Source organism: Peromyscus maniculatus, chromosome 15 (genome assembly GCF_049852395.1).
Source record: "Peromyscus maniculatus bairdii isolate BWxNUB_F1_BW_parent chromosome 15, HU_Pman_BW_mat_3.1, whole genome shotgun sequence".
NCBI lineage: Eukaryota > Metazoa > Chordata > Mammalia > Rodentia > Cricetidae > Peromyscus > Peromyscus maniculatus.
Window position 1 is genome coordinate 48305643 of NC_134866.1, and position 15001 is coordinate 48320643.

A 15001-nucleotide genomic window follows, 5' to 3' on the forward strand; every position below is an offset into this window, starting at 1 on the left:
ATACCTTAACTGTCATTATAGAGCCCTGATTCAATAACTGATAGAAGCACATGCAGAGATCTACAGCCAAGCTCCAGGAGTCCAGTCAAGGAGAGGGAAGAGGGATTCTATGAGCAAGGGGCATCAAGATCATGATGGGGAAACCTACAGAGACAACTGAACCAAGCTGATGGGAACTCATGAACTTTAGTCCAACATCTGTAGAGCCTCCATGGGACTAGACTAGGCCCTCTGCATAAGTGAGACATGTGTAGCTTGGTCTGCTTAAGGGGTCCCCTGGCAGTAGGATCAGGAACCATCTCTGGTATATGAGTTGACTTTTTGGAGTCCATTACCTATGGTGGGACAGCTTTGATGCAGGGGGAGGGGCTTGGACCTGCCTCAATTTAATGTACCAGGCTCTGCTAACTCCCCATGGGAGGCCTTACCTTGTTGGAGGAGGGAATGGGGAATGGGTTGGGCGGGGAAGGCTGGGGGAGACAGGACAAGGGAAGAGACGGGCATCTATGGTTAGTATGTAAAATGAATAAAAAAAATTTCTTAATAAATAAAATAAAATTTAACAATTTTTCAATCAAAATAAAAAAATAATTCTCTTTATTACTAGTTTTAACCAAATCGATTATAATGTGCCCTGGAGAATTTCTGTTTGTGTTCTGTTGTTTTTGCTGTTAGTTTTTTTTTTTTGGAGTCTGTTGAGATTCATGTATGTGTGGGCTTATGCATTCATGAAATTTGGAAAATTTGGGGCTGTTATTTGTTGAAAATTATTTCCATATACCTTTCTTACTGCTATGGGGACTCTAGTGTACCGTTAAGTTTTCATCTCAGCCACTGCAGAAGTATCACTGGTGTCTTTATATCTTCTACATCTCTGTTTGATATTGTCTTCACTCTGGCATCTGCTAGGCCCTATCTCATTCACGTCTGCGGCTCAGAAATCAACAGCCTTTTTCTCCTTGATGTCCAGTATCTTTAAAACTTGATTCAACTATTTCTTCTCTATTATCATATTTTTTTCTGATAGGGCAGCAAATTTAGTCCCTGCTAATATTTCTGGGCAGAAAGTTGAAATCCCAACTGGCTTCTTTTAAAAATTCCAATCTTCTATAAATGTAAATTTTGTGATAAAACATGACCCATTAAATCCTTGGGACCTCAAGACAGATACTTATGGTTACCCACAATAATTAGCTATTATCATTTTTCCCTTGCTAACATAGCCTCAGTTTTGTTTGGATATGAATGTCCTGAGCCTCAGGGAATATAATAATTTGCTCTAAGCTATTGGAAAAGTCAATGTATTCAAGGTATAGATATGTAACACCATGTGCTTGGGAATTTAGGGAAAATAGGTCTTCCCAGATACAGCAAAGAGCTGGAGATGGGGCAAGGCTTTGTTGTTGTCCTTCTTGCCCCTCCCCTATCTTCTACATCTCTATTTGACTTGACATGGTCAGTCTTCATTACAGCATCTGCTGTGTTCCATCTTATTTGCTCCTGTTTCTCAGAAATCACTGGACTTTGCTCCTTGATGTCTAATATTTTTAAAGATCATTGTTTCATCTATTTCTTCTGGGTTACCATATTTGAGAGAAGATTTGATGGCTACATCTGTGCCAGCCCGCTTGCATCTCTGTGCTAACAACCAAGAATAATGTCTAATACATAATAAAAGCAAGGAAAGCATAAGTTGATTCCTATATTAAAAGCCTTATTGGGTTCGCCTTCCTTTCTTAAATTATATGAGATAATATATATTACCAGTATTTAGGCCACTGCTTTTCCATGACTTGTAGTCAGCTATAGCCTGCCTAAAACCTGCTTCTTTCATGGTTCATTCTCTTCACTTTTTAAATTTATTTGTTTGTTTGTTGTGTTTGGGTGTTTTGTCTGCACATTAGAAGAGGGCATGCGATCCCATGGGACTAAGTTATAGATAGTGTGAGCCTTTTCTGGGTTCTGGGAATTGAACTCAGGACTCCTGGAAGAGCAGGAAATGTATGATTCATTTTCTTAAGGTTACCTGTTTGCATCCTTCTAGAGCAGCAAAGATCATGTTCTGGAAGTGAGAGTTGCCATCAGAGGGAGTGGAATCTCAGATTTCTTACTTGATGGTTTTTCAAAGGAATGGCATTATCTAGCCAAGATTACAGGCAGAGAAACCCAGGAGATTTTCCTCTTACTGGCAGGGTTCTTTAACAGACTTAGGCTATAATAAAGATGTGCTCATAGAACAACCTGATGTGGGTGTCCTTAGAAGGAGAGAACTGCATTGTTCTGGAATGGAATACTAACTTCAAGTGGCTGTGATCCACAGGGACCAAAGCTGTAGCCAAAGCTACTTGAAATAATATTTATTAATATAGTTCTATCCTAAATAATATATGATATTAATATGACTTTAAATAATTTATAATTCTAGATTTACATAATAAATAATACATAAATATGTAATCATTTCATGAAGTCATATGAAATTAGTAGTCACGAAGGAAACTTAACCTATTAACACTCTATGGGAGAGAAAGGCTTACAAGTGGTCAGGCCGTAGTCAGTAATGGTTTGTATTATCTCTGCCAAGAGAAACACCAGCCTTCTGTAAATTATTTGACTTATATGTCTTATGACTGCAGAAAGGTAGCTAGGAACAGACTTTTCTGTGCGTAGTCACCAAAAAGCTTCCATTGGTTTTATAATATTGCTTTTTCTAAAGGCCTCTAACCCATCAATAATTGAAGGACTACAAGAGAATTGCTTACTAAAAATTAAGCAATGCAAGCCATTCCTTCCATTTCTCTGGGGATTTGCTTCTATTGTGCCATCTAATCTTCCTGGGAGCCCTCTGTAGTAGACTTAATTATCCCCACTTTCTAGCTCAGTGCTCAATGAATAGAAGTTAGGGCAGTGGTTCTCAACCTGTGGGCTGTGGCCTTTTCAGTGGTCAAATGACCCGTTCACAGAGGTCACCGAAGACCATTGAAAATATCAGATATTTACATTACAATGCATAACAGTAGCAAAATTACAGTTATGAAGTAGCAACAAAAATAATGTTATGGTTGGGGGTGGATCACCACAACATGAGAAACTGTGTTAAAGGGTCACAGCATTAGGAAGGCTGAGAACCCTTGGGTTAGGGAATTACCCAAGTCACACAGCTGCTATGGCAGGGACATTATTTTGGCTCTTCTGTAATTATTGCTTGCTTGCTTCCTTTGCAGTCACTATCTGGTCTGTCTTGAAGAAAAACTTGAATGCAGTTTTTCTCTGTGGATTAAGATTTGAGATATTCTCTCTACTCAGTTTCAACGAAACTGAAGAGTCTCTGACTCTGCTGTGCGCTCAGCACTGTGTTAGGCCCTCTCGGGCAGGTGAGGTCATTTGTCCTTTGCAGTAAACCAAGGAACCTATTGGGTATTTATATCTTCAGTGAGCAAAGGAGGAAACTGAGGCTCTGGAAAACTGAAGAAGCTTGCCCAAAGCCTTCGTTCAGGACAAGCTGAGTATTGAGAGTTAAAATGATAATTATCTCTCAGATTTCATCTCTGGCAAAGGGAATCTTTTGTTTTCATTTTTTAATTTGTTTTTTTTTTTAACCTCTTTTTATCTTTTCTTGTCCCATTTCCACTCCCATTGATCCCCTTTCTCTTCCTAATGAGTCTTCCTCTACATTCATGTTCTCTCTCTCTCTCTCTCTCTCTCTCTCTCTCTCTCTCTCTCTCTCTCTCTCTCTCTCTCTCTCTCTCTCTGGTATCCAGTTAGTTTGACTAGGGTTGCTTACAAGAGCATAGGTTAAGGGTTATTCACGGAAGCATGGGCACTTTACCAGTGGCTACACCACTGAAGATGCCTCTCCCTTCCCAACTAAGCATCAACTAACTGCATATAAGTCCTCAGAGAGGGGCAGGGCCTTGTGAGTCTCTCCCAAGGGGGGATGTTAATCCCAGTCTCTGGGTCTCCCTCAGGGAGCAAGCCCCTTTAGAGAACTGTTCTCTGACCTTCAGAAATATGAATAGCTTCCTTCTTAATAGGAAAGATAATGTTCCAGGAGTGGAGCTTGTTGTCGAAAGATTTGAGGGTAAATTTTCTATTTCTTAGGTTTCCAGTAGCAGTAGGCAGACTCGGGTACATCAGTAGCCAGGCCACTCAAGGCTCTTTAATAAACACTCATGTTCCCAAATCTCCCTGCTCTACTCTCCATAAAATGTAGTTGGCTTAACGTCCCTATTCCTCAGAGAATAACGTGTGTGGAAATTGTACTCTGAGATCAGCCCTTCTGGGAAAGGTACAACCTGCTGAAGAGGTACTGAGAAAGGCTGAGACCATAAATGTTGATCCTACCCAGGAGAGTAAATATAAACTGCCTGCCTCTTCCAGGCTGAATCATAGCTTATCAAGCACACATTAAACCTTTAAGCTTTTTTTCTCTTAAGTAAGAATAAATCTAAGTTGACTATTCCAGCGTACGTATTTGTTTTCCCTACACCGTCTATAAACCATGTCCAAGGTGAGGATTTATAAGCCTGAACAAAAACTATCAAATTTCTGAGGATAACGGACAGCTATAACAGTTCATGACAAGACAGTCACAACAAAGGAAATGCTATGCATTAAGTGATTTTTCCCTGAAAATCCTTTATATGTACGTCAAGCTGTGTACCAGCATAGCGAAAGGGAATAAATCAAAGGCAATACCCACATAAGAAAGGGGTTTTAGGCAAATGCTATCCTCTATGCATAAATCAAACAAATAGTGATTGAAAACACCCAAAGGAACAGCACAGATTTCTATGGAGTTTTAGCAATAAAGTTATTTTTGCAAATTGCACCACAATTTACATTGATGAAACACTTTACAATTATTTGCTTGTGAAATCCGAAGTATTCCTGGCAACTAGTTCAATATCATTAGTTAATTTTTTTTTTTTAGCCAAGGAAACTGATGCAAAGAATTGTTAAATAACTTTCCCAAGGTCACAAAGCTAGATGTGAGCTGGGTAAGGCCTTCTTCAAAATTTCTGTTCCCAGAGTCCTGAGCTAGAGTCCCGAGTAGTAGTGCTACTAGAGGCCTTAGTGACTTCCTCAGTGATCCCAAGAAGGGAGAGGCAATTGAAGTAGACAGTATTGGCCAGGCCTCCTGGTAGTAACTCTAGAAGTGCTGCTGGTTGGCCCTGGTGTTAGCCTTTCAGGTAGAAACGCAGTTTAGCATGTCAGTGTATGCCTATGGTATGCCAGCACACCTCTATGATATGGCCTCCCATGTGGTGGTCACGACAATAAATTCCAAACTGTGGTTCTCTGTCCAGGCTGAATACGTAGAAGACTTTAAAGCAAGCCAGTGTCCCCGGGCCAGAGGTCCAGATGTCTGAGATTACAGCTTAGATAAGGATATTGCTTAGAAAGAATAAACAAAGATCTGTTTCACTAATACAGTGCTGGAGTTAAGATCCAGAATATATAAGAATCCTTCCAGATTTGCAGAGAGCAGTTGGGTAGGTTGTTCACCATACAAGAACACCTAACCAAAGGGGCAAAGGAGAGCTGAAATCCAGCTCGTACATGGTGTGCTGAGGGAGCACTCACTCTAAAGAAGTCATCTTTTGTCAGGTTTCCAGAAAGAAGGTCTTGGGCCATTCTGCTGTTCTTCCATAGGCATTGTTACATGTTCTACGAATTCTGTTTTCAGCTTAGTTTTAGGCATTCAGTAAAATTATATTTAGCATCCATATATGCTGGCACTTAGTGTACATTGACCATGCAACTGTATAGTAACCACTGCTCCTATATTGTTGGATTTCCCCTTCCCAGTCTATTGGTGAAGGCATAGCATTATGCAGGGAGTTAGCTATGGATATATATATATATATGAAGAACTCAGATGGGATGGGTCCAGGAAACTGGGTAGACAGGGGTGGTATCACACCATCCAGTCCCAGGGCTCTGAGGGACCGCAGCATGGAAACAGTACAGTTGCTGAGACAAGAAGACACAGTGGAAGGTAAAAGAAGGGAGTGGCATTCAAGACTGAAGGACATTTTAAAAAGTGGGACTTCAAACATAAGATCCGCTGTTATTCCAGATCTTCTTTCTGTTGACTTATCATTGTTTCTACAAGGTTGTCTGTTTGTTCATTTTTGATCTGGTTTCATTTGATTTAGTGTCTACTTTTTAACTTAAAAGGACCATGTTTTGGCTTGGTTTTTAGGCCATTTTAATGAACTAAATTTCCAAATCCATTAGGTTTGTAATTTGGCTGATCAAAATTCACTTTATTTTGGAGGTAGAGTATTGTACAAAGTGCCCACCCATTCCCCTCCCAATCCAGCACCTCCCAAGTCTACCAATGGGTTTCCTCCTTGGGCAGCTCCCAGCACTCAGGGAGACCAGTGCTTTGTGCAATCAGAGAGTATTTCTCCACTTAGAGCAGAAAGACTTTAATGTGAATAGAAGAAAATAGATAGTCAGTATTTGACTGACTTTAACCACTGTACTTCCCTCCCAGCCTCTCTCATTCCCTTTCCATGCATTAGCATGAATAACTACTGAGTCCCTATGCCCCTACTTACTAGTGCATAAAACCTTAGTCTTGCAGTCTAGAAGCTGTTTCTCTTATTTCCAAACATCTTTTTGAAGCTAAGTCGTAAAAGCACAGTTTACATGTTTGCCAGAAATAGGACCTCTGCTGAGCAGCATGGAACCTCGTTCATATATCTACCATCCATGGACATTCCATGCTCTGCATATTTGTCTATCCATGTTCCTCACCATAGAAGGGACTTCCTGGGAACGGAACAAAATTACCTTTTCTAATCCCCCAAGACTGTGTATTCTGTTGATCCATGGTATATGATCTACACATATTTAAGTAAATGAGTAGTTTTCTTGTGTTAAAAGTTACACCCACTTCCCTAAACTATAAGAGATTCACTTAGAAATGTATTTCAAGATAAATGATTTTTTAAATGTCAATGTAATGATGCCTAATGATAATCTGTTGTACTCATAGATTGGTGCCTAGCCCAGCTGTCATCAGAGAGACTTCATCCAGCAACTGATGGAAACAGACACAGAGACCCACACCCAAACACTAGGCTGAGCTCTGAGAATCCTGCTGAAGAAAGGGAGAAAGGATTGTAGGAGCCAGAGGGGTCAAGGACACTACAAGGAAACCCACAGAATCAACTAACCTGGGCTCATAGGGGCTCACAGAGACTGAACCAACAACCAAAGAGCCTGCATGGGACTGACCTAGGCCTTCTGTGTACATATGACAGTTGTATAGCTTGGTCCTCTTGTGGGGATCCTAACAGTGGAAGCAGGGACTGTATCCAACTCTTTTGCCATCTTTTGGGACCCTGTTCCTCATACTGGGTTGCCTTGCCCAGCCTTAATACAAGGGAAGGTGCCTAGGCAAGGGGCTGGGAGGAAAAGAGGGAGGGGAAACTGCAGTTGGGATGTTAAAATAATAACAATAATAATAACACATCATTAAAAATATTTTTAAAAATGGAGCTCACAGGGCTCCATTCCACTCATGTTTTGTTGACTTCTGCTTCTCACATGTGAGCTTTGCCTGGACTTGTGGAGGCTGAACGGTTTGATAAGAACATGGTCATTCTGCCCCAACTCCCACTTCCTCAAAATCAGTCACTTCAGTGAAAAAGAGACAGGGGGATAAGTCAAACTCTTTGTTAGTACTTGACAAAATTAAACAACTGACTTACTCATGAAGGATTTCTATTTTCAATTGTTTCAATAGCTCCAGGCAAATACTTTAACTAAAGTGGGTATGGACCTTGTTTAGTCACAAATGCTGGTTTAACTTTACCTCTTTCAAGTTGACTCAAAGGGACACCAGGAAGGGAAGAGCCTGCTCAACAACCTGACAACAAGGAGGAAAGTTTTCCACTCTGTGTAGGATTTTCTCCAGGACATGCGGGAAAAGTACAAAAACTACTATCTGCTAAAGAGAAACAGCTTATAGAAGAGACCGGAGCCAGCAGACTGTGCTATTACTCTTGAAGCATTCCTAGATTACACAAGCATTCAGTTATTAATTTGCTTTCTCTGGCACAAATCTCACCGATCCAACAGAACTGAGCATGTGTGGGTGCCAAATCTGCGTTTGTGATTCTTTTGTAACCTTCTGAAGCCATATCTTAAAACAAGTATCACATAGCTTTGAGCTTGAAACCTCCTATGTGCCCAATAAGCGTGAAATAAAGAGAGGTCTCTGACATCTGGAGAATGCCTCACCTCTTCTTACCTCCCTGCCTGCCAGTTTTCCACGCCCACCAGCCTCCAGGTGATTAATCGGCACCACTTGAACATTGACTTTCCTGACTCCTGACCATTCACTGTCCTTCATTTCACAGATGAGGAAACTGAGGCCATGTCCCTCACAGAGTTGCTGGAGTCTCCAAAGAGATCACTCATTGAAATGCCTTTTACCTAGGCTGACTCAGAGGTGCTCCGTGAATACAAGGCAGCCCATCCTTCAGGCTGCCCATGCCGATACACTGCCTCTCTGGAATTCTGTGGATGTTCCTCCTGCCTTTCCCACTACTTTGTCACTGTCCTGACTGCCCTCAAGTCCCAAGCCATGTCTCTGTCTCACAGCACCTTCATCATTAGACAGTCAATAAATGTTGTCGACAGACTGGTGAGCTGCCCAACTGGCTGAGATGGCATCTTTGACCAAGGACAAGCGCCCTTCAGAGCCTTTAGTTATTGCTTAATGTCAAGTGGTGCCATCAACATGATATAATTTTTCCTGAAATGCATAGTGAGAGTTAAAGAAGTCAAAATTATTGGAAAGTATTGGCAATTATCACTAGCTTATCAGCAGCACAAAGGCTTGAGTAATGTCTTGCAGATGCAGAAACCTTTGAGCTTAAACATGTTAATCTAACCGTGGCTTTAACTAACTGTCCTCGGTCATTTATATGCTTATGAGGGAATTTTCAACTGTGGTGTATCTTCTGTTACTTTAATGCAGTAAAAAGTCAAAAAGTAGGTGCAAGAGCCAATTTTATGCTTTTTAATAAATGATGAGAATAAACTAACCAAAGCATATCCCCCATATGAATATATGCTTTCTTTTTGGCAAATTGTTAATAAGCCTTGGAACCAAAATGAAGGCATCTCTATTCCAATCTGCATACATCACTATTTTCGCCTATATGATTTGCAAGACGACGAGGGAGAAATATATTTAAGCTCTATCAGGCCTTTGGGCAGCTTTTACTTTAGTAAAATATCAGATGAACACGCACACAAACACATACATCAAGAACATAGTAAACCTAGTTTTATGAAGCTTATGAAATTATGAGATGGTTTTGAGTTTTAAAACAGCCCACCCATTTGTCAGTTGTTCCTGCCTGCCATAAAACAAAATCTCCATCCCTATTTCTTTCTAAATACTCCCTTAGTACTGCCAGTTGGGTTACCATGGCCTTGCACTTTTGTTTTTCTGTTCATTTGGGATAAAGTCTTTGAGTGTAGCAATATTATTGAACTCATTTCTGCTTAGGTCTCAAGTTTCCATAGCTGCTCTATTACCAAGTGGCAGTGCACCCCATAGGCACAATAAATAAATAATACAACACTGAAGCTCTAACAAATCACAAAATACATTATTAAAAAATTAAGAAATAAATATCCCCCCTCTTACTTAAATAGAGATTGATTTTATCATGTGGAATGCTGAGGAAAGCTGCTGTGAGATCTATTAAAGCCTGGGGACATGCAAAATGCTCTGGAATGGGCATTTTGCTCCCTCAGCTGGAGGGGGAAAGCCCTTCCACTGAATGGATGTATTTGTGAAATGGAAGCTGCTATTCTCTGTTTGTCCACAAGCCAGGTGTGATGCACTGCTGGCTTCATCGTGTGCGGGCAGTAGGACCTCCAGGACACATCTGTCTTTCCTAAGCACAAACCGTTAGTCCGGGCTCAAGTGATGAAGACAAATGCTTTTCAGAAACTGAAGTTGGAGAGGTACCATTTCTCTGCTTTAACTTTAAATCTCGATGCTGGCTTCCAAAAAGATGTTCTCAACCCAGCATTCTGCCAAGCATCCTCCAAAGTGTTTTACTGAATGAGGAGAAGATACTGCAGGATTGGTACACAAGGTGGGCATTTCAAGAAGGAAAATTAAACAGGATCGGTTCTCCAAAGATTTGCAAATTGTCTGTAGAAAAGAGATAGCACATGTAGTCCCTAGGCTCCCAGGAGGTTGCCCTTTGTGTGTGGGCAGATTTGTATAGGACCTAGTGATTCACCAGCTCCATACAGCCATGAAGATGCTACCACAGTCTCCATTCTTACTTCCCTCTGAAGAGTTTAGCGTTTCTTGGTCCTAACCTTACATGTTCTGGGACCTAGTCAGTCTTGCTGATTTCCCTGCATTCTGGGAAGACACTCAAAACCAAAAAAGACTAACAAATGATCCTATCTTTTCTCCATTGCAGAGTTATGCAACAAGTTTATCCTTGTTACATGTGGAAAGAACCACTTCATCTGCTGACCTCACTACTCTCCGTAAAGGACAACAGCATCCTTTATAAACATCCTCCCACAGCTGAGAGACTCTCTACCTATGGAATGATTCACAAAAGACTACCAGTAATAGTTTACTTGCAATGAGTAGGTCCATTGACAACAAGGGGTAAAGAAACACTCTAATTCTAATGGTTCTTGGAAGCACTATTTGCCAGACACATGACAGTCAAATGATTAGGCACCTTGTCTATCTTTCTTAAGCACATAAGGAAATAAAGGGAAGAAACATGGTTAGGATTCAGCATTTGATTTTCCTATTTTTGATGAAAATTGTTATGCTTTGATTGAGAAATATCCCCCACAGGCACATGCATTTGAACATTCATTTCTCGGCTGGTGCTGTTTTAGCGGAAGGTTATGGGAACTTTTAGGAGGTGAAGCCTTCCTGGAGGGAGTCATTACAGGGAGTGGGACTAGAGGCCTCCTAGCCTCCCTCCACTTCCAGTCCTTTGCTCTCTCTGTTTCCTGTGTGGGGATAAAGATTTAGTGATCATTCATCATCCTGCAACTGTCACATCTTCCCTGCCATTAAGGACATGCAGCCCTCTGGAATCATAAGCCCAAAAATAAACTCTTCTTTAACTTGCTTTTGATCATGGCATTTTATCACAGCAACAGAAAAAATAACTAATTCAGAGTTTTTCTGATCTATATCCAAAATTCCCTGAAGCATGGAGCCATCTAGAAGGCCTGGTCTCCATAGAGACAGACATCTTCATGTCGGGCTGTCTGATAGCTCCTTGTGATTGACAGCAGTTGGTAAGTGAACGAGAGATGGTAGAAGAACGCAGGGGAGACTTTTTACTGTGCCATAGCCGGTGTGGAGCCCTGTTTCCAATCACATTCTGTTGGCCAGAGCCAGTTGCCTGCTCTTACCCATATTCCAACAGAACTAGGAACTGTCTGCCCGAGTGCATAGTGAGGAATGTAACAAAAGTAAGTCAAATGACTTGAGCGAGCACCTGAGACATTTACAACTCTGTGTGGATACACGTAAATCATTCCCTAACCTGTGCGGAATACAAAATTCTAACCGAACTCCTGTGAATTCCTGAAGACTTAAATTCTGGAGATGGCCTAGCTTTTGGAGTTGTATGTCTGCCTGTCCCCTCCACCCTGCAGTGAGTCAGTGCATAAGGCAGCCTGTTTTAAATGACTCTAGGCACACACTCACACACACTCCGCTCACATAAAGTCCGTATGAATAAGGCAGCTCATACTTAAACTTCTAGGTCTGGGAATTCATGGTTTATTTGCAATGCACAAAGCAAATAAGCCCCACCCATACGAGTCCTATCTCTTGAAAATTTTTTTGGCCTGCGACACTTCCAACAAACATCCAAGTTGTGGAGTCCTCACTGGCCTGATGATCTCCTCCTCTCTTTTCCCTTCTTTACTTTTCCTTCTCTCTGCATTCTGGAACTGAGCACACGATCTCTCTCAGTGTGTACAAGCACAATACCAAACCCACAGCAGTGTATCACGGTATTTTTCTGAGAGGTACTAAGAATGTGTTTACCTACGTTGCATCAGGTAATTGTCAGGAAATGCGTCACCCTTTCTAAAGCACTGTCATCACGGTTCCATTCGGGTACTCAGCAACAGCGGTGCCAGGACATGCTCAGAGCAAGAAAATGGTACTGAAGAATACATGAATTCTCTGTCTTCGTGGAGTGTCTACCTCCATGGAGGTGGCTGAAAAACAATGAGCTGCCGTCACAGCCAGAGAAGTTTATACAAGGGAATAACAATATTGGCATGTGGAGTCTGTTCTACCTAGAGTAGTCATTAACTTCTGTTCAAAGGAAAGGGGCGAGATTTAAACTGAGATGTGTAAGACAGGAAGGGTTCACGGCGCAGAGCAAGCATCTCAAGCAGGATGCTCTGGGCCACATCGATAAAGCTGAAGAAGAAGGAGTTCTGAGATGTGAGCCCTCCCTCCACCACAGCCCCATCCCCAGAGGTCACCTGTGGCTGGGAAGAGGTAAGCACCTGAGAGAAAGGGTGTGTTTCGTTTTACAGTCTTTCTTCTGCAGCTCCTGAAAGAAGCACACTCAGAGGCAGAGAGGCAACCCTCTCCTAGCACAATCCTTCTGGCATTAAAGAAGACAAAGTGTGAGAGTTGATTTTGTCAAAAAACCAAAATTCTCATCTCAAAGGGAGTAAGAGAGAGTTTATTCCAGAGCCAAATCTGTGTGGCCCAGAAACACAGGTTTAGGTTAGCCCAAATCCACATTACAATGTGGAAGCAGTATTCACAGAATTTTTGTGGTAATAGAACAAAGAAAGCTATAAATTAAGGCATTTTTAAAATACGTCGATGGAAACATCAGAGAGGCAGGTTCACTAGACTGAAGAATCTTAACCATAGGCCTCCGATGTTACCTGATGGCATTTTTTTAGCCCTTTAATTGGTGGAGAATGGGGTTCTGTTAAGTTAATACATTCCAAAAGGTTTTCATCTGTAGTCAGGATGTTAGGACCCATAGAGTGGGCAAAGAATGGGTCTTTAGGAGGTCAAAGATCGTCCACGATAAATTGTAATTAGTCTCTGTAATGGTAATAGTCCAAACTCTACAGTCATTGAAGTTTTAATTGGCCTTTGTAGACAGCTTATTTTTGGGAATTTTCTCATTTGTGGTTTTATATACCAGTACTGCTAGCCTTGGTGCCTACTTATGTGACCAATGCTGCTACAGATGTTTCTGTGAGGGTGTTCAAGGATGAGATCAACATCTCAATCAATGGGCTCTGAAGATTGGCTTCACAGTGTGGGTGGGCCCTATCCAATCAGCTGAAAGCCTGAGTATCACAAAAGACCATGAGCGAGAGTGAATTACACAGCAGATGGCCTCCTTAACTTAAATTACAACTGAGGCTTGGCCCTGAGTCTCCAGCCTGCTGACCTGCCCTGTGGATGTGGGGCCTGCCACCCTATAACCGTGAACGATTTTGTAAATGTGCCACTGAGCTCCACTCTGTGTCTCAGGGCGCTCTGCAGGATGCTTCACACACACACACACACACACACACACACACACACACACACACACACACACACACACACACCATTTCACCCACTCCTCTGACTAAGAGAAGGCTTAGACCCATTTCAAAAATGAAGAGCTCAAAACTCAGAGAGTTAAGTAAATTACCCAAGGTCCTACGCTGAATAAACGGCACAATTGCCTGATGAATTTGTCAGGAACTCGTTCTATTCAAAAGAGTCAAGGAGGGAAAGAAAAGAAGCAACAGCGGCAGCAGCAACAAAGAAAACCAGATTCAGAGCTTCAGTCTGGAATTCCATTTTGCTGATGGTCAAAGGAAATTCATTAAACCCAGTGAGTTAAAATAACATTTGCAATCTGTGAGGGGGCTTTCTTTTTGCTTATGCGTGGCAATTATATCTTTATACTGCAGAAGCTGGTTTTTAGCTTCCCTATTTGTCTCCATATGCATACTTTTACAGCCAATTGTTAACAGATTAACAACTTTGGGCAAAATCCATCAGCCTGCTTTGCTTTGCCTCCATGGCAGTGGCTGGGAGAGTCTATTGACAGAACAGAGCACCGAGGAGCTGGCTTTGAGTTGAGCAGGCCAAATGTAGCCCTGGCTTCCTTGACGAGCATTCATCCTGACTCTGCTCAGCACCCCTTCACTGTGCTGAGCCTGCAGGACCCTGCTTCAGCAGCCAAAATGAACCCTTCTGGTCCTCTGGACTTCCAGGATTCAAAGAAGATTTCATCAGGAAGTGAACACGTCGAAACAACAAAATAATATCAGAAATTCATTTTATTTGTGTCCAAACAATGCTCCATTTATATATCCATCCATCATCCATCCATCCATCCATCCATCCATTCATTTCTCACAACAGTTTCTGATTACTGATTTCTTGATATCAGTATTTTAAGATAACCAGCTAAAGTGTTAACATCTAAAGTTGAGCTTCTTTTCTGGAGTTCAGAGCTGTGGAGTAAGTCACTCAAGAGCAGAAGTCACCGAAAAGTGAGTCATTCATTGTAAGGCTTCCAACTTTTGTACCTACACCCCAGCTTTTAAGGAACAGGAGCTCAGAAAAACTTGAGATACTTGTGTGTGTTCCAAGTGGGAAGGATGCATGGAGAAAGTCCAAGTATTTGAACATATCTGACTTTTATTCTTGTACTTAAATGGGTAATATAATATTTTATTTATTCTTTGAGAATTTCATGTATACCATGTATTTTGATCATTGTTACCTCTACTCCCTCCCCCAACTCCTCTCATATCCCTCCAAGTTCTTCCATCTTCAGCTTCTCAGTATCTCTGTCTCTGCCTCTCTCTGTGTCTCTCTGTCTCTGTCTATCTCTCTGTCTCTGTCTCTCTGTCTCTCTCTGTCTCTCTCTCACACACACATACATACACACAGAGTCCAATTAGCACTATCCATATA